Here is a 20,932-nt window from a genome sequence, read left to right on the forward strand (position 1 = left end):
ACAACTCTGTACTAAATATCTGTGAGAAGAAAGGAAAATTTTAAATCCTATGAATTCTTTTGAAGTATGCATAAATAAATCTAAGGAATTAATTCTACATTAATGTCAAATTATAATCCTCTTCTATATTTTAGCATCCATTTTTAAAGTACTCATTCCATTCACTTATGTAGCAGCACCACAAAAGAGAAAGAGATGGCGTTCATTACTTGTGAGACATCTCCCCTGTATCATTTTTTTTTGCTTAATTGTGTGTCTGCATACTCCTGCCATTTACCTTATCTCTGTAGTGTTCCCTTCAGAGCTGTTGTTCCTCCAAACTCTAATTGTTTCACATTATTTCTATAAAAATATCGTCACTTGAGACTCTTTCCTCATTCCATTCTAAATCAAGAAAGAACAGCATAATCACTTCATGTTAAGTATTTTTTTTAGCATGTTGAAAAATGTGGTGTCACTGTGTTGCCAATTAAAATTTTTTTCCTGGTTTACCGGAGATATATTAATATTTTCTCTAAGCAAAAGACTAGATGGCAGATTTAGAGGATTGTCATAGTATTAACAATTCTTAAATTTCCACACACACACGTTTTCCACATTAGTGCAGCACATTGAAGATCCAGCTTTGTAATCGCAAATGCTCTCACCATCAAAAAGATAATTATGAGGTATACAATCCTCGATGAATTCATTCACTGAAATTAAATTAATTTTCAGAACTGGTGCTATTGGTGACTCAAACTCAGATATGCTGAATATTATAGACAGATCAACAGACAAATAGATAGACACATATATATGGGTGTGTGTGTGCATGTATATATATATTATATATAATATACATTCATATATATTAAATATATATATATCTTATAGAACAGGAATTTCTCATTGTCTATAGTGAAAAAAAGGAAAAGAAAACAGGAAGACAAATTAAGAATAAAGTTTTTTTTTTTTTGTGAGGCAATCGGGGTTAAGTGACTTGCCCAAGGTCTCACAGCTAGTACATGTCAAGTATTTGGTCTGAGGCTGGACCTGAACTCGGTTCCTCCTGACTTCAGGGCCGGTGCTCTATCTACTGCACCACCTAGCTGTCCCAAGAATGAAGATTTTAAGACATTTCCTCCATAAATAAGTCAATGCCTTCTATGTGTTAAAGAGGTTGAAATGAACATCTTCTCTCTAGCTGTTGCACCCTTTTAAAATTTACTTGGCGTGAATAGCTTTAGCCATGCAAAGAGAAAACAATCATCTTTTAAGTGGAACTTTGCTAATTTCTGGGAATACACATACCAGCAAAAAGAAAGACAGTTCCTGCCCTCAAGGAGCTTACATTCTAATGATATAAGACAACAAACAAAAGGGACCTGAAAAGCAGCCAAGGGAAAAGAAGGAAGTACCCAGTGGGAGTATAATAGTGGACTCTTGAGAGTCAGAACCATAGCTAAGAAGGGAATGAAGAAGGGGGAACCTGGGCCTATCCCAAAAATGGAGGCCTCTGAACAGCAAGAATTATTACAAATAGAAAAGGCCTACCTCTAGCCACTGATGAAATTCCCAAGGTGAGAAAGCAACTTTCAAAGTTCAGACATTCAGAAGTACAACCAGGAGGTGAACAAAGTATGGCCAGACTTGGCCTTTCCCTCCTTGTCTTTAGAGAATCCAATCTGGGTTGCAAATGTAGTCTGCTATAAATCAGGATTTAATCTCTCAGTTCTCCTGAAAAATAAGTCCCATATTGATTGAAATAACCTGAAGCAGATAAATATATGGTTGTTTATTTCTTGTAGTGAAAAGTATTGCCAGGAATCACCTAGGATTTTGTAGCAGACCTAAATCTGAATCAGGAGTCTCTGGCTCTTAAAAATGACACAAAATTGGCTGGCTGTTCATTCAGTATAATTCAGATGTTTATGATTCCATCTTGTTGGCACTGGGGGTTAGAAATCTCTTATTGGGCAGACTTTCTTGATAATATCTCATGTTTGCTTGAAGCCACTTCACTGCATTCCTCTGAGAGCTGGGACATCAGAGGTCATCTAGTTCATACTATACATGCTCTACACCATCTCCAATAAGTGATTATTCGTTTTCCACTGCATACCCTCAGTGAATGGGAAGACTCCATTTCATGAGGTAGTGCATTCGACTTTAGGAAAGCTCTAATTGTTAATAAGTTCTTCATGAAGCAGCTAGGTAGCACAGTGAGCATTTATTCCTAACAAATTTTCCTTCCTTTTATCCCCCTAGGGCTTTCCTTTTTTTTTATATATATATATGATACTAATTTTCTCATTTGCCTTTGACTCATAATTAGCAAAATCATTGTATCAAGTTTCCTTTAGTTGTTTTCTGTCAAAAGATCTTAAGTATATACCAGTTCTCAACTGCATCTCACATATTCATTTACCTTCTTTCCTCTTTTCTATGATCAGACTTCAGATACCTTTTCCTACCTTTTTTTTTTTAAATGTTATTGGGGGCAGAACCAAGGTGGCAGAGTGAAAGCAGTGACTTGCTTGAGCTCTCCCCCAAACCCCTCCAAATACTTGTAAAAAATTGGCTCTAAACAAATCCTAAAGCAGCACAACCCACAAAAAGACAGAGTGAAACAATTTCCAGCCCAAGAAAACCTGGATGATTGATAAGAAAGATCTATCACGCCGAGCTGGGAGTGAAGCTCATTTGGGTGTGGGCACACAGGCCTCAGCAAACCTGGAGTAGGTCTCAGAACTCTGAATCATGGGCAGCTGTGGCATTTTCCAGATCTCTCAACCCACAAACACCAAAGACAACTTAGAAGATCAATGGGAAAAGTCTCTTTCTGTGGTGAGAGAGAGAAGCTAGGTCCCAGCCCCAGTTCCAGAGTGTAGTTCCAGGGTCATGGCTGTTTCCAGAGCTTCTGACCCACAGTCTGAGGGAGAATCTAGTGGCTGATCAGAGGGGGATTGCAGGGATCTCTTTGCTTGTACTGAGGCAGGATTCTCTTGCTGTGCCTGTGCTTGGATCTGGGTCACAGTTCTGAATGGTGGTCCTGGGGCTAGAAGGAGTGCTGGCGTGGTGGACCTTTTAGTGATGGTGGAAAGGAAATCCTCCTCACAGTTCCAAGGCAGAAAAGAATGCTTGTGGTCACTCATAGACCAGAGCACAGGCCAGGAAAGGAGTAAACACCTCTTATCATACCACCTTGGAAGAACTGAAAATTTTCATGTCCCTAGAAGTATCTCTGAAAACAGCTGTACAACCCCCCAAAGCTTGGGACAGTACATTCTCCACATTGGAAGCAGACCTCTACCTTAACAAAGAGTTTATAACTCAATTAATTGGCTGGGATCATGACCAAAGAGTCAGACCATAGAATCTTTTTTTTTTGGTAACAAAGAAGATCAAAATATACAACCAGAAGAAGACAACAAAGTCAAAGCTCCTACATCCAAAGCCTCCAAGAAAAATATTAATCAGTCCCAGGCCTTGGAAGAGCTCAAAAATGATTTTGAGAGGCAAGTAAGAGAAGTAGAGGAAAAACTGGGAAGATACATGAGAGTGATGCAAGAAAATCATGAAAAACAAGTCAACAGCTTGCTAAAGGAGACCCAAAAAAATACTGAAGAAAATAACACCTTAAAAAATAGCCTAACCCAAAAGGCAAAAGAGATCCAAAAAGCCAATGAGGAGAAAAATACTCTAAAAAGCAAAATTATGGAAAAGGAAGTCCAAAAGCTTACTGAAGACAATACTTCCTTAAAAATTAGAATAGAGCAATTGGAAACTAGTGACTTTGTGAAAAATCAAGACACTGTAAAACAAATCTAAAAGAATGAAAATTAGAAAACGATGTGAAATATCTCATTGGAAAAACAACTGACCTGGAAAATAGGTCTAGGAGAGATAATTTAAAAATTACTAGACTATCTGAAAGCCATGATCAAAAAAGAGCCTAGATATCATCTTTCAAGAAATGATCAAGGAAAACTACACTTATATTTTAGAACTAGAGGGCAAAATAGAAATTGAAAGAATCTACCGATTTACTGAGATTCCAAAAGGAAAACTCCTAGGAATATTGTAGCCAAATTCCAGAGTTCCCAGGTCAAGGAGAAAATCTTACAAGCAGCCAGAAAGAAACAATTCAAGTATTTTGGAAACACAATCAGGATAACACAAGATTTAGCAGTTTCTACATTAGGGGACTGCAGGGCATGGAATATAATATTCCAGAGGGCAAAGGAGATAGGATTAAAAGCAAGAATCACCTACTCATAAAAACTGAGTATAATCCTTCAGGGGAAAAAAATGATCATTTAGTGAAATAGAGGACTTTCAAGCATTCTTGATAAAAAGACCAGAGCTGAATAGAAAATTTGACTTTCAAATACAAGACTCAAGTGGAACATGAAGAGGTAAACAGGAAAGAGAAATCATAAGAGACTTATTAAGGTTGAACTGTTTACATTCCTGCATGGAAAGATGATATTTGTAACTCATGAGACCTTTGTCAGTATTAGGGTAGTTGGAGGGAAAAAAATTATATGTATGGAGATAGATAGATAGATAGATACATAGATAGAGGGCACAGAGTGAGTTGAAGATGAAGGGGTCATATCTGAAGAATAAAATTAAGTGGTGAGAGAAGATAATACTGGAAGAAGGAGAAAGGGAGAGATAGAATGATGTAAATTATCTCACAAAAAAACAGAAAAGAAAAGGCTCTTACAGTGGAGCAGAATCGGGGGAAGGTGAGAGGAAATGAATGAATCTTATTCTCATAGGATTTGGCTAAAGGAGGGAATAACATACACACTCAATTGGGTATGGAAATTTATCTTACCCTACAGAAAATAGGGGGAGCAGGGGACAAGACAGCAGGGGGATGATAGAGGGGAGGGAAGATTGGGAAAGGGGGTAATCAGAAGCAAACACTTCTGAGGAGGGACAGGGTCAAAAAAAAGAATAAAATAAATGTGAGGTGGAATAGGATTAAGGGAAATAGAATTAGTTTTTCACAACATGACTACTAAAGCAGTGTTTTGCTTAACTGCACACATACAACCCACATTGAGTTGCTTGCCTTTTCAATGAGGGTGAGTAGGGAAGGAGGAAGGGAGAAAATTTGGAACCCAAAGTTTTAAAAAACACATGTTTAAAAAATGTTTTTGCACGCAACTGGGAAATAAGAAATATAGGAAATGGGGTACAGAAATCTATCCTGCCCTACAGGAAAATAGAAGGAGATGGGTATAGGAGAAGGGGAGGAGGGACAGAAGGGAGGGCAGACTAGGGGAAGGGGTATTCAGAAAGCATGCCATCTTGGGGTGGGGGGAGGGGCAAGATGGGGTGAAAATTTGGAACTCAAAATCTTATAGAAGTGAATGTTGAAAACTCAAAATAAATAAATTTCAAAAAAATTTTAAAAAATCATGGCTTTTTATTCAATTATAACATCTTAATACTATGCAAGCATATCACAGTTTCTTAAACTATGTGCATACTAGATTTTATACAAGTCTACACATTACAAAGGGGTATAAAAGCCATTACCAAGCATGACCTGGCTTTGTCATTGCCTCAGTATCTACCATTGAGGCTGAATAACAAACATTAGAATGGAAGTGTCATAAATACTTAATGTATTTTAATGATTTTAGTCCATGAACGTTTATTGAAAGTCTGATATTGTAAATTACTATTTTATGTGCCTGAGATACAAAGATATGACAGTGTATCTTCTTTACAATCTAGTTTGGGAATCAGGAAATAGAGAAGATAAAATCAGAGATAGGGTGGACAAGACAGAAAGAACAGAAAGATATGAGCCACCCAAGGCTTTGCAGTGAAGTTGTTCCAGCTGTATTACAAGTTGGGAACCAGACCCTTGGGATTATAAAGTATGAATTTCTTTTCCAGTCATATTTTACCAGAACCTTAAAGACAGAGATGTCCCATTTCCCCCAGCAATGCAGAGAATGAACTTATGAAAGTTTTGCAATGAAACAAAGGAAAAGCAAACCATTTATGTTATTACATTGGAGCCAGCAGTGATGCAGCCACTGAGATCAATAAATGAAGTGTCAAAGCCCCTGAGCCACCACATTCCTGTTTAGAAGATCTGTGAAAAACTGAAGAAAGATAGTCAAATGTATGAGCTCAGATATGATAAACAGATCAACCTGAGCACAGCCAACCTAAAGAAACTTAGATTTTAAAGAGCAGAAGAAAATTCTGGATGACTGGGGTAAAGTAGCAAAAGCAATGAAGAAAAAAAAACAGACTGCAAAATTAATGAAACTGATTACAAATATAACCCCAAGGCAGCCAATTCATTGAATGAGGAGCTAGCACAGTCCCTGCTTGGGCACCTGAAAAGAAATTACATTTAATCTCCCTCTTTTCAAACAGTCTTTTTTTTTGTAATTTATTTTTCAGAGGGCTCTTGATGGGGTAAGATTTGAAAACCTGGGGCTTTTTCTCAAGATGCTGGTTTCACAGCTCCATTGCATGTCTGTACTTTTTCCCTTTCATTTTGTTTCTAGTTTAGGATACAGGACTTTTAAAAATTAATATTAAAAAAAGGAATACATACAAATACAAGTACTATATGTCAAGGACCAAATGAAAGTCAAAAACCACAAATACTATAGGAATTCATAAAAAAAAGAAAGATCATGGTGATCTGAAACCAGGCCACAATGCCAAATCTTAGAAATTTACAAATTTATTCCGTTTGCACTCTGACTCTCTTCTTCCTCCTCAGATTGGAATTCTGATTCTACCTTTGGTACCTTGAGATGCAATAGGTATCATATTTCATCATATAATCATCACCATCACATAATTGTCACACCCTCTTTTTCCAGCCCCAAAATTGGTTTATAATCTTTCATCACAAGGTATAATTCTGTTTATCAGGCTGCTTAAAAGGTAAACAGAGCAGCAATGTATTCACCAGTGATATGTGGATACACGTTTATCTCTCACACGTTGTGATCTGCGAGCCTACAATTCTTAGCAGACAGGCATTGTAGCAGGTAAAGTTGCCATGACTAAGTCACGTGATATGGTAAGACTTGTGTCTTCCCAATTTTAACATATATTCATGTTTCTGAGGATCCTAATCTTGAATCAAAGACAGTTTAGTAATAAATGATTTTTAAGTAATACTGACATTTCTTTTTTAATTTTAAAAAATAAAACTTTACATAATGGTTGCTCTCTACTTTTTTGCAAAAAAAAAAAATTGGCATACAATTTGCAAGGATTATGTGGTGAAATGCAGCAAGCTTTTACCTTATCTTGCTTGTCTGACTACCCTTTATGTGTTGTATTGCCAATTAGGAAATAAGTTCTTTGAGGACAAAGACTATATTCTTTGCTTTTCTTCATATTTCTGATCCTTAACACAACTCCTGGCAAAGAGTAAACATTTAAAATGTGGTTTTTTTTCTTTTTCACTCATTCATTCATATTCCTTTATTGATTCATTCATATCACGGTCTCTCTGAAGAATTTTGAAATCAATTGCATGCCTCGGACTGTCAAAGGACTATACAATATTGTGTGCCTATATCAAAGAAGGTGCTGTGCTCTATGAGCAAAGCAGAATTGAGGTAGTTCAAAACAAATGTGAGATGTGCAAATTTACAGATATCTCTACTTCAAAGTTCATGTGGACTATTTGTGCCTGACCTATGTTACAGCCTTCTGATTTCATATTTGTCTGATCAGCTGCAGTTGGACATGCTTTATCTTGATGCCAACATTTATATCATTTTGGTCCTCTTAGAGAAAGGAATACAACAACCACATCGTATGCTTCTGCACACTTCTCCCCTGAAGCATAATTCAGTTAGAGAAAAGATGAGGTTGGACATTTTATCCCTAGTTCCCAATCCCTGAATATGTTTTCTTCACTAGGAAAAAAAATAATTAAAAAAAATTCTTCAAATACGAATGTAAAAACTTCATCAAATAAAGGTCTTTGCGCCAAGCACAATATCACCATTACAGTCTAAATTTTGCTGAGAGTTGAAAAGGTTGAAATCTCACGATTTATTTTCTGTCTCATTCCTAGTATAAATATCAGTTTAATTTTCTAGTAAAAAGAATATTGATTTGACATATTATTTTCACCAAGGACTGCAAATGTTTTATATAACTTTTCTTAATAAAAGAGCTATTGGGAAGCACATTTGATTGACCTTTATGATAACTTTTGAATTTGCTACAGAAAATAGAACACTTCTGATTCTTGCTTTAGGCATATTTTAAAATATTCTTCCTATATTGATTTTTCCACTGATAGTTACTTTCACCTAAGGGTAACGAGAGATTACTAAAATGGTCCAGAGTCTTTCTGCAAATGGAATTTCGATTTACATCAATAATTTTACTGTTCACTGTACTCTCATATGAAGCTTCTTACTGCTCCCATGACTCACTAAGTCCAATAAGGATACTAGTGAGTTAGAACTTCCTCTTTCAGTTGGCATTTTTGGAAATCTGGAGAACTGAACTTTGAGTTAGACAATTAGAATTTAATCCTAAATTAAATAGTTACTACTACGAGATACCATTCAAAGGAATTTAACATCTCTGGGTCTCAGTTTCCTTATATGCAAAATGAAGAGATAAATCTAAATCTACTGTACAAGCCATGGTTTCTTTATCTTTAAGAGGAGGGCAATAATATTTTAATAGTACACAGATACATGAATATAAGGCCTTATTATTATTTCAGTATAGGCATGGACCTGGCACCATCGCTAATACAAGAGAAAGCCACCACCCCCTATCAGCATCTTCGTTTTATGCTTAGTGGGGGGAATACACTGTATTATATTCTGTAGCTTCTGAGCCCCAAACAGTGTACAAATCAGCCATGATGAACAATATTAATTCTAATATAAAATATCTATTAAATAAAAAAGAACAATTATAACATAGCATAAATCATACTCTTCTGATGCACGCAGGGCCTGCAGAGAAGAGTAGGCATAAACATGTAGAAGCAGAGTAAGAAGACACATGCATAAGGACCATACTTGCCTTGGGCAACTCAAATTGGATTCTGGGTCTGGTTTCCTTTGTTTTCCTCTACGATATTCTATGTAACAGGTCACTGAAGGATGGGATCACTTCTACCTGGAATATTCCACTTGAACTACTCATCTTCTGGGCCATTCTTTTCTTCTTCTGGGCAATGCTGCCTTTCCACTAGCTGCTTTTACTAAAATTATACTTCTGTGCTGCTGAAGTAATGTTATATTCCTTTAGGAAAAGCAGAAACCTTCTAACTAGGATAAACAGACTTTGTACCTTTAATTTCTTTGGTTGGAATCTGCAGGATTTCTACCTCTCAGACATAGGTTTCAAAGGCCAAGTCTATCTTCTTTCAAGGCACTATTTCAAGAAAACAAATACCAGTGCTCATTTACAGGATCATGGCTCTAAAGCTCAAAAATAATTCAGAGGCCATTTTGTCCAAACCTCTATTTTTATAAATGATAAAATCAAGATCCAGTGATGTTAAGTGACTGTGAAGTTTTTCCTTACACTCAATCAGAGATCTCTCATGGGATAATATGTTCTTCTGAATTCTTCTGAGAACTGAGCTCTCTATGATCCATAAATTACCTTATAATTCCAAAGCAAGGTATCAACAGTGAAATGACCCAACTCTTTCTCATGGTGAGAAATAAAAATCTATATTTCTGATAACTGAAACACTTGGCAATATACATTTACCCTGCAGTCACAAAACATTTCTAGGGATCAGAGTTTCCTAGTTACTCCCTTCAAATTTAATCACATGCAAATTAAATGCTAGGAAAAAAAGGCACAGCAGTCATTTTTTACCCTCAGTAAATTCCTTTTTGTTCCATTGGCAGATTTCTCAGCATTTCTCTTAGAAGTCTTTTTTGTTTCCATCCATTTCAATTGGCAAAATTGCCCATATCTGAAAGGGAGAATTCTTTATGCGGTTAGTATTATTATTATTATGATCTATAGGGGAAATTTAACATTAACATGATTCTTTTTTAAATCTTATTTAATATTTTATTTTTTCCATTTACGTGATAAAAGAATTTTAACATTCTTTTCTTCCCAAATTTTGAGTTCCAAATTCTCTCCCTTGCTCCTTTCCACCCCTTGTTAATAAGACAAGTAATTTGACATAGGTTAGATATATGTAGTCATGCAAAACACATTACCATGTAAGTCATGCTGTAAAAAAATAGCCAAAAAATCCCACAAAAAATAAAGAAAGTAAAGAAAAAGTATCTTTGATCTGCATTCTGACCCAACCAGTTCTGTCTCTGGAGATGGACAGCACCTTTTATCTTATATCCTACAGAATTGTCTTCCATCATTGTATTACTGAGAATAGCTAAGATATTCATAGTAGATAATCATACAATATTGCTGTTACCATGTATAATGTTCTGCTTCTGCTCATTTCACTTTGCATCTGTTCATGTAAGCCTTTCCATGTTTTTTTTTTCTGAGAGCATCCGTCTTATCATTTATTTTATTTTTTATTAATTTATTTTTATTTATTTTATTTTCATTAATTTTATTTTATTTAATTATTTAATTATTCTGAAAATTTTTATTTTTATTTATTTAATTTTACTTATTTTTATTAGTTTATTTTGATTTATGAAGAATCATTTCCATATGATTTTGACTTCCCCCTTCCTCCCCACCATCCTCTACAAGACAGTGTACAATCTGATATAGGCTATATATATACATTCCTATTAAACATATTTTCACATTGTTGATGTTGTAAGTAAGAATTAGAACCAATAGGAGGAACCACCAGAAAGAGGAAACAAAACACAACAGAAGAAAAAAATAGCAAATAGTATGCTTTGATCTGCATTCAAATTCCATAGTTCTTTCTTTGAATGTGGATAGTATTTTCCATCATGAGGCCTTTGGAGATATCTTAAATTCTTGTATTGCTGGGAAGGGTTAAGTTTATCAATATTAGTCATCGCGCAACATGGCTGTTATTGCATACAACATTCTCTTGGCTCTGCTCACTTCACTCAGCATCAGATCATACAAGTCTTTCCAGGTTTTTCTGAAGTCAGTCTGTTCATCATTTCTTACAGCACAATAGTATTCCATTACATTCTTATACCACGACTTGTTCAGCCATTCCCCAGTTGATGGGCATCCTCTCAATTTCCAATCCTTTGCCACCACAAAAAGAGCTGCTATAAATATTTTTGTACATGTGGGTCCTTTTCCCATTTGTATGATCTCTTTGGGATACAGCCTTAGAAGAGCTATTGCTGGGTCAAAGGTTATGCACTTTTTTTAGCCCTTTGGGCATAGTTCCAAATTGCTCTCCAAAATGGTTGGATCATTTCACAACTCCATCAACAATAACAAGGAGAGCATCCTTCTTATCATTTTTTTAAAGCATGGTAGTATTCAATCACAACAACTTGTTCAGCCATACTCTAAGTGATGGACATCCCCTCAATTTCCAATTCTTTGCCATCACTAAAAGAGCTGGTATAAATATTTTGAACAATAGGCTCTTTTCCTCTTTGCTGTTTAGTTGTTTGTTTGTTTGTTTTTTGAAATACAGATCTAGTAGTGGTATTGCTTAGTCAAAGGATATTCATGGTTTTATAATATTTTGAGCACAGTTCCAAAGTGCTCCCCAGAGTGGTTGAATATATGGTTGAATAATGGTTGAAGTATACAACTTCACCAATAGTACATCAGTTTTTTTTTTAATTTCTCTATATCCCCTCCAATATTTGTCATTTTCCTTTTCGGTCATATTAGCCAATTTTGGACAGGTGTGAGGTAGTAGTTCAGAGTTGTTTTAATTTGCATTTCTCTCATCGAAAGTGATTTAGAGCATTTTTTTTTCATATAACTATAAATAGCTTTGATTACTTTGGCTGAAATTTGCCTCTTCATATCCTTTGACCATTTATCAATTAAGGAATGCTCTTATTTCTATGAATTTGGCTCAGTTTTCTATATGTTTGAGAAATGAAGTCTTTATCAGAGAAACTCACCATATTTTTTATAGTGATGACTACTAGCTATGTATTTCCCTCCATCCTATTTTCCTCCTGTTTATCCTCTTTCTTTTTAACCTGTCCATTCAAACATTCAAAATGTTTTACTTCTGATTTTTACCTCCGCCAAAGTGCCCTCCCTTCTATCAGTTTCCCACCACCTGCTCTTATGGTACGATAGATTTCTACACTAAACTGAGTGTATATATTATTCTCTCTTTGAGTCAATTCTGATGAGAGTTAGGTTTATGTGTGCCCCTCCCTGCTTTCCTGTTTCTCCCTCCACTGCAAAATCTCTTTCTGGCCTTTTATATGTCAAATAATTTATTCCATTCTACCTTTCCCTTTCTCTTTCTGTCAGTGCATTCTTCCTTCTCATCCCTTAATTTTATTTTTTTTTAGATAACCATACCATCGCATTCAACTCATACCTCTGCTTTCTGTCTATGTATACTCCTTCTAATTGCCATAATAATAAGAAAGATTTTAGGAGTTATAAGTATCATTTTCCCATATAGGAATATAATCAGTTTAACCTTTCTGAATCCCTTATGATTTCTCTTTCCTGTTTACCTTTTTATGCTTCATTTGCATCTTGTTTTTGAAAGTCAAATTTTCTATTCAGCTCTGGTCTTTTCATCAATAATGTGTGAAAGTCTTCTATTTCATTTAATATCCATTTTCCTCTGAAGGATTATCCTCATTTTTACTGGGTAGATGATTCTTGGTTTTGATCCTAGCTCTTCTGCCTTCCAGAGTATCATATTCCAAGCCCTCTGATCCTTCAATGTAGAAACTACTAAATCTTATGCTTTCCTGACCCTGGCTTCATGATATTTGAATTGTTTCCTTTTGACTGCTTGCGATATTTTCTCCTTGACCTTGGAGCTCTGGAACTTTACAGTTGAGTATTAAGAGCTGAGTCTAGCAGCATTCTATTGTTGCTCTGACTGAAAATGAGGTCAGGTCCTTTTAGAACTAAGTGCAGGGGGATAACAATCAGACTTTGTCCTGGATCAGGCCACTTTAGGTACCCTTATCAGTCCCTGGACTGCCCCTGAGTTTCTGGAACAATACAACACTCTGCCTGTTCATATCCATTTGCCATGTATCAGTTGGGCAAAGGTACTTATTTTTATAAATTTGACTTAGTTTCCTATATATTTGAAATTTGAAAAAGAATTAACAGCTTGTCACAAAAAGTATACAGCCTTGCTTAATGATCAAACTCCCTAAAAATTAGAATGGACCAAATAGAAGCCAACAACTCCATAAGAAAACAAGACAAAAATGAAGGAAGAGGAACCCACCATCTCTTAATGAAGTCCATTCCATTTTTATACAAAAAATAATAGCAAAAAGAGGAAGAAAAAAGCTTTGAAATATTTCAGAACTTGAATCAAAGCAGCAAATAAGAGTAACTTCAATAAATCAATATACAAGTCAAAGACGAAGTTGTCCTTACAACATCCATGTGAGGTGCCTAATTTTATTTTCCCCACTTTATATTTGAGGAAACTGAGGGAGAGGTTAAGTGACTTACCCAGGGTCACACATATAGTAGGTATCTTAGGTCAGATTTTAATTCAGGACTTCCTGGCACCAGGTTTGTTGTTCTATCCACTGGGCCACCTAGCTGTTCCTTAAAGAGCTTACAATAATATAACACAGGAACCCTGATGATCCCAAACCATTAGTCAAACTGTAGTAGAATGAAAGAGAGATTGGACACTACTGTGGAAGGCCAGATGTCCTCCACATACTGCTGCTCTGTTGTTATCTGCTCTTTTATAAACATCTTTCCCTTCAAGGTGCTAAATGTTCCCTTTTGTAGCCTTCATACTGTGTTAAGCACTTTATTAATATCTCATTTGATCCTCACAACAATTTTGTGAGGTAGATGCTTTTATAACTCCCATTTTGCACATGAAGAAACTGAGGCTGAGAAAGTTTAAATGATTTACCCAGGGTGACAAAGCTAGTATATGTCTAAGACAAGATTCAAATTCAGGTCTTTCTAAATCAAAATCCAAGATTCTCTCTGCTGCACTATCTAGCTACCTCTTTATTCAGATCCAAATGATCAAGGTCTCACACAACTTAAGTAACCTGCTCAAAGGACACCAACAGAAATTATCAGGAGGACTAGCCCAGGGATTCATGTCAGTAAAGACAAACAGCAAGGACATATTACTAAGTGGATAGAGAGTAGGAACCCATCTCTAAATGAAACAAAGACCAGAGAATTTTTCCAGAGATCAGGTAACTGGGTGAAAGAGTGGAAGGCAGAATATTTTTGTTATAGATTTAAAGGACATATATGTGGTCATTCCAACATATGGATCACAGTATCGAGAGTTGAAAATAGCCATAGAGCTTGGATAAGCTTTATGTTCAATTAAAATTAAGGTTACATTAACTGTAAAATTTCAGTAGAAATGGATATGAAGCAAAATGGAGAAAAGGGACAGCCAAATCAGCTGAATCCACTCTGGCAATTAATGAGGTTTCAGATTTTATAGCAAGATCACCCTCAAGGTCCATTAATCTGAAATGGGGAAGTCAAAAGCAAAGTCAGAATAATGAGCTTAATTTTGCGTGTAATATAATTATATTAAATATATTATTATATTGTATAACATTTGTTAAAATTTATTACAATATTATATACCTTAATATCATATTTATAATATAATATAGGCATATATGTATATCTAACCATCTATCTGGTTGTGTTTGTATGTGTGTACATATGTATATATGTATGTATGTAGAAAAAAGAAATAGAGGAGGAGACAGAACCTGTGATTCCCAGGAGTGAAAGCAACCTCAAACAATACAGGTCAGTCAGCATCTTCCCCACAATTTCTAGTTGAAAAGAGTTGCCTAGAACAAGGGTTCTAAAAACATTTTGATATTGTGATCCTTTTACACTCTTACAAATTATTAAGGACCCCAAAGAGCTTTTCTTTATATGGTTTATATCTATCATTATTTACCATATTAGAAATAAAAGTGGATTGCATCAAATCTGCATTATTGGGCAGAGTAAAGATGTGGGAGTAGAGGCAGCAGCCAAGCTGAACTCTTCCAGCATTCTTCTCTAAACATCTTTAAAATAACTCTCCAAAAGAAACTCTGGAGCTGCATTGCCAGCAGTATAAGACAACTTAGTAGGTCATCAGTAGAAATCTGTGACATGCAATGAGGGTCAGTCAAGATTTTACATGGCAACAACACCAGCTGTGGGCCTTGGAAGCATCTGGGACAGCATCAGCAGTGGCAGTGGAGGGAGCTCTTAGCCTAGAGACAGTGGCAGGGGTGGGGTAGACAACTGGTCAAAAAGATATTACAGACAACCATAAGCTGACACCAAGTGCAAGACTGGGTGCTGGTTGGGAAGTCTATTGCCTATATGCAGTTCTGGGTCACAGTTTGAGGGTGGAGGAGAGCACTTCTGGTTGGTTATAAAGGAGTGGAGGTCCTGGTTTTGGTTTAAGAACACAAAGGAAAACTAGTACTTGAGGCTTCAGGGAATCTGGGGTTATGGTCTCAGTTCAAGTGACAAAAGGATTTCTAGCAATAGTGACTATGGGAGGAATGAGGGCAGGGGGCATTCTTGGGTAAAGATGATAATGTAGACCAGGAGAGCAGTGAAAACACCATTCCTAGAATCACACCACCTTGGAAGAACCAAAAACTTGCTGACCCTCAGAACTGACTCTCAGATCTCTGAAAACAGCACCACAAAAAAGCCTCAAGCTTGGGGGGAGGCCTTCCTACCATCAGTTGAATAGAGTCCAACTTTAACATAAATTTAAAAGTCAAGAAATAGGATGGGAAAATAAAAAAGAACATGACCATAAAAATCTACTATTGCAGCAAAAAAGACAAAGACACAAACTAAGAAGGCAATGATATAAAAAGAGGTTTGAGGAACGTTTCAAAGAAAAATGTAACCTGGGCACAAGTGAAACAAGAATTTTTTTAAATTGTTAAAATAAAGAGATAGGAGTGGGAGAGAGAAAAAAATAAATGAAAGAGATGCAAGAAAAATATGAAAAGAGAATAAACAACTTGGTAAATGAGGCACAACAAATACTGAAAAAAACAAAAAAAAACCAGAATCAGTCAAACAGAAAAAGGAATAAAAAGCTCAATGAAGAAAATAATTCCTTATGAATTAGAATTGAGCAAGTGGAAGTTAATGCTTTCATGATACATTAAGAAACAATGAAACAAAGTCAAAAGAATGAAAAAATAAAAGAAAATGTGAAATATTTCATAGGAAAAACAACTGACCTGGGAAACAGGTCAAGGAGAGATAAGAATTATTGGACTGCTTAAAAGCCATGATAAAAGAGCATAGGCATTGTATTTCAAGAAATTATAAGGAAAAAACTGACTGATATTTTAGAGCCAGAGGGTAAAACAGAAATTTAAATCATCTATTAATCACCTAGTAAAAGAGATCCCAAAATGAAAACTCCCAGGAATATTATAGCCAAACCAGAATCCATAATATTTTATTTATGAAAAATTCATTTGAAAATTAAGCAAACAAAATAAAAAAATAAGTGGGTGAAGCAGAATCTATTATGTTTTAGCTGAAGTAATAAAGGCAGGGTTGGCAATTATAATATCAGACAAAGCAAAAGCAAAAATATATGTAATTAAAAGAGATAAGCTGGAAACCTATATTTTGTTAGAAGGCACAGTAAGTCAATAAAGTAATGTTAAAAAAATACAGTAAATCTCTGTTAAAGACATCATTTTTCAAATATATAGGAAACTGAGTCATATTTATAAAAATAAGAGACATCCCCCAATTGATAAGTGGTCAAAGGGTAATAGAAGTTAGTTTTCAGAAGAAGAAATCAAAGCTATCTATATTTATATGAAAAAAACTAAATCACTATTGATAAGAGAAATGCAAATTAGAACATCTCTGATGTATAACCTCACACATATCAGATTGCTTAACATGACAGGAAAGGAAAAAGAGAAATGCTAGAGAGGATGTGGGAAAATAGAGATACTAATGTATAATTGGTGGAGTTATCAACTAGTCCAATTATTCTGAAAAACAATTTGGAGCTATGCCCAAAGGGCTATAAAACTATGCATCTCCCTTTGACCAATCAATAGCACTATTAACTCTATATACTAAAGAGATAAAAGAAGTAAAAGGACCTATATGTGCAACAAAATATTTATAGCAGCTTTTATTGTGGTGGCAAAGAATTGGAAATTGAGGGCATGTCCATTAATTGGGGAATGACTTAAAGAATGTTAAAAAATAAATGCAAAAAGGTAAAATAAAAGAATAATGCCTTAGTGCTATTATGAAAATCATTTTGATTTCCCTAACCATGTTTTGAGAATCACTGGCCTAGAGAACTGTGACATGTCTAAGGAAATACAATCCCCATGTATTGGAGGCAAAGTTTGTACCTAGGTCTTGCTGGATCCCAAGTCACATATACATATTGAGTTTGATGTAAAAGTGAAAATAGCTAACAGGACACTGGCAATTATCTAACAACTACTTGCCTTGGTACTACTGCTTCAGTTTTCTGAGAATGATGAAAATGTGAAGTGTGAAAAAAACAAAAACAAAAACATTGGATTTATCTATGAGAAGGTCATATTGCAAGGAGGGGTTGTTTAAATAGACAATGGATACTGAATGAAGTGGAAATGGTGGGAATAAACATCTAAGTTTTAAAAAAAAGTTTCTGCCAAATGAGAAGACAAATAAAATTGTTGTAGAGGGGAGAGTTGGGTGAAATTTGAGTTATTTTATTTGCTCATCTTGTTTATTAGGATAGGAGAGAACTTTTTTTTATGTTTATGCTAAAGGAAAATAGAGATGGAGAGATTGAATCAACTGGAGAAAGACAAAATGATTGAGAGAACAAGGGCCTGGAAGATATGGAGCAGATGTAATTAAGGGAAACTTTTGTTTGTTTGTTTGTTTTTTCTTAGAAAAAGAGTGACATATTTCCCTCTGAAGAAATGAAGGAAAGAAGGAAGGCAGTAATAATTTTTGAATTTGAGAAAATTGGCTTCATTGAGGTCATATATTTTAAAAAATACAAAGAAAAATTAAATAACTAAAACATTAATGAAATTGTTATCTGCAAGTGATCATAAATATAATGACTCAAAGTGAAAAGACAGCCTAGTATCAGAAATCCCAGCAATGTAAGGATCAGGTTTCAACAGGTTCCATTCAAATTGAGATGTAGAAATTTTTAGCTATTTTGTTCAATTTTTTTAATCACCTCCCAAGTTTGTTAAAGTTAATAGAAAAGAGATAGTAAGACATAAAGCTAAGGACTGAAGTGTTTAATCCTTGCGTGGCCTTTCAAGTTTTTCCCAGCATTTGCTGTCTAGGTATATAGAACCTGAATAATGATTGGCAAACCAAAAAAGCACAACTATAGAGACAATTTGCTCAATCAAGTGTTTCATATTTACCTTATGCATAACATGTTCATTAGGAATTGAATAGGCTTTGACAAATCTTAATCCTTGTTGGACATTACCAAATTGTCAGTGTTCACCTGCGATAAATAACATTTCACATGTGTAAAGCATTCAGGTTATCAAGGGATTGTACGCATAACAATGTGAGGTAGTCGTGGCAATATTGTTATCCTCTATCAAAGAAACAAAATTGTATTTGGGGCTTTTCTAGCCCCAGTAATTGTCTGCTGACCTATCACATAGATCTAAATGCACAAGGTATTAAAAACAAAACGAAAAGAAAGAAAAGAAAAGAAAATCTAACCCTGAGTGAAAATTAACTTGTTTTAATGTTTTTGACTTTTACTTAGAGATTTCATTAGATTAAAAAAATGCATTCTGGAGGAGAGAGGATTCTGGGAAATTGGCAAAGTAAGTCAGAAATTCAAAGCTTGGGGCAGCTATGTGGCACAGTAGATAGAGTACCGGCCCTGAAATCGGGAGGACCTGAGTTCAAATCCTGCCTCAGACACTTGGCACTAACTGTATGACCCAGGGCAATTTGCTTAACTGCAATTGTGAAGGAGAAGAAGGAGGAGGAGGAGGAAAAGCAAGAGGAAGAAGTGGAGGAGGAGGAGGAGGAGAAGGAAAATTCCAAGTTCTTTAGATAATCCCCACAACAAGACAAAATAGTGCCTCAGGGCAAACATAGAGCAGTAAAAACAAGCAAGAGTTGAGGAAGAATAGTGGTCCTCCTGAGACAACCAGAGATGATCCAAAGAAAAATCACAGGATGGGTTTTGGTCACTGTGAAGTGTAAACACCTCCAGGCTAGTTCCCTTGAAATAGCAAGTGGTGTTAGCTGCTTTGGGAGATAGCCTTGGCCCCAGACACAGAAATTTTTACCTCCCAGACAGTGTAGGAAGCTGGGCATCTGAGAGTCCCCCTCTTTGAGGAAACCCCTGCTGAGAAGGGACACCAGGCCCAGCTGTGCTGCTAAGATGTGACCCTGGGCAAGAAGAAACCAGCAAATACCTGATGAGTGCAGAAACAGTGGTATGGGGATGCTGTTGACTGTGGGCACTTACAGGAGGGTGAATTCTCAGTTTTGGTTCCAGACCAGAGGGGAGAACTGAAGGAGGATATGAGGTCAGAGACACCATCCCCCAAATGCCAAGACTAGAGGTGATTACAATAATATGATGCTACAAACTAAAAAAAATGAGCAGAAAAAGGACAAAGAACACAACTATAGAAAGTTACTATGGGAATAGAGAAGACCAGGGTTCATCTTCAGAGTAGGATACTGAAGCAAATAAAGCTCCTCCTACTCCAAAGGGTAACATCAAATGATCATCTGCCCAAAAAGATTTTGTAGAAGAACTTTTTAAAAAAATTTAAAAATCAAATTAGATTGAGGATTTTTTTTTAAATAACAACAATCCAGGAAAAACAGGAAGATTATGAGAAGAAAGTCAATCAGCTCAAAAAGGAGATACATAATCTTTTTTTCTTTTTTTTTTTAAAGAGATCCATAATGTTAAGGAAGAAAATGACTCCTTGAAAATTAGAATTGGGCAAGGGGAAGCCAGTAACGTTGTAAGAGATTAAGAAATGATAAAACAAAGTATAAAGAATGAAAATAGAAGAGAATATGAAACATATCATAAGAAAAATAACTGATCTGGAGAAAATATCAAGAAGAGAAAACTTAAGAATAATTGTAATCTATGATTAAAAATGGATCTTGATACAATAGTACAAGAAATAAAGAAATGTGTGTGTCTACATAGGAGTATGATTATAGATATTTAAGTATATGTATGCATGTATATATAGACATATATGTTTGAGTATATACGTATATACATATATAATCTCCACACTGAAGCATTAGATCAAAAGGGGAATGTAGAAATAGAAAAAAAAATCCACTAATCGCATTTAAAAAAAAGATCCTATGAGAAAGACCTACATGAATATTATAGTCAAATTCCAAAACTCCCAGCTCAAAGGAGAAAATATTATCAGCAACAAGAAAAAAAATAATTCAAATATGGCAGAGCCACAGTTAGAATCACACAAGATCTAGCAGCAGCAACACTCAAAGACCACAGGTCTTGGAAAGCTATATATCAAAGAATAAAAGAACTGAGGTTGTGGCTGAAAATATCATATCCAGCAAAGTTAAGCATAATCATGAATGGAAAAAAAAATGAACTTTCAATGAATTGTCACACTTTCCAGATTTTGTTGCAAAAATTCCTGAACTTAACAGAAAACTTGACACACAAGATTCAAGAGAAATATAAGGTACACATCAAAGACTAACTACAAGGGATTCAATAAGGACAGACTGTTTACTTTTTACATGAGGAAATGTAAAATGTATATCTAAGATTGTTATTAGCTGG

This window comes from Vombatus ursinus, unplaced genomic scaffold (assembly GCF_900497805.2).
Source record: "Vombatus ursinus unplaced genomic scaffold, bare-nosed wombat genome assembly UNPS02014821.1, whole genome shotgun sequence".
NCBI lineage: Eukaryota > Metazoa > Chordata > Mammalia > Diprotodontia > Vombatidae > Vombatus > Vombatus ursinus.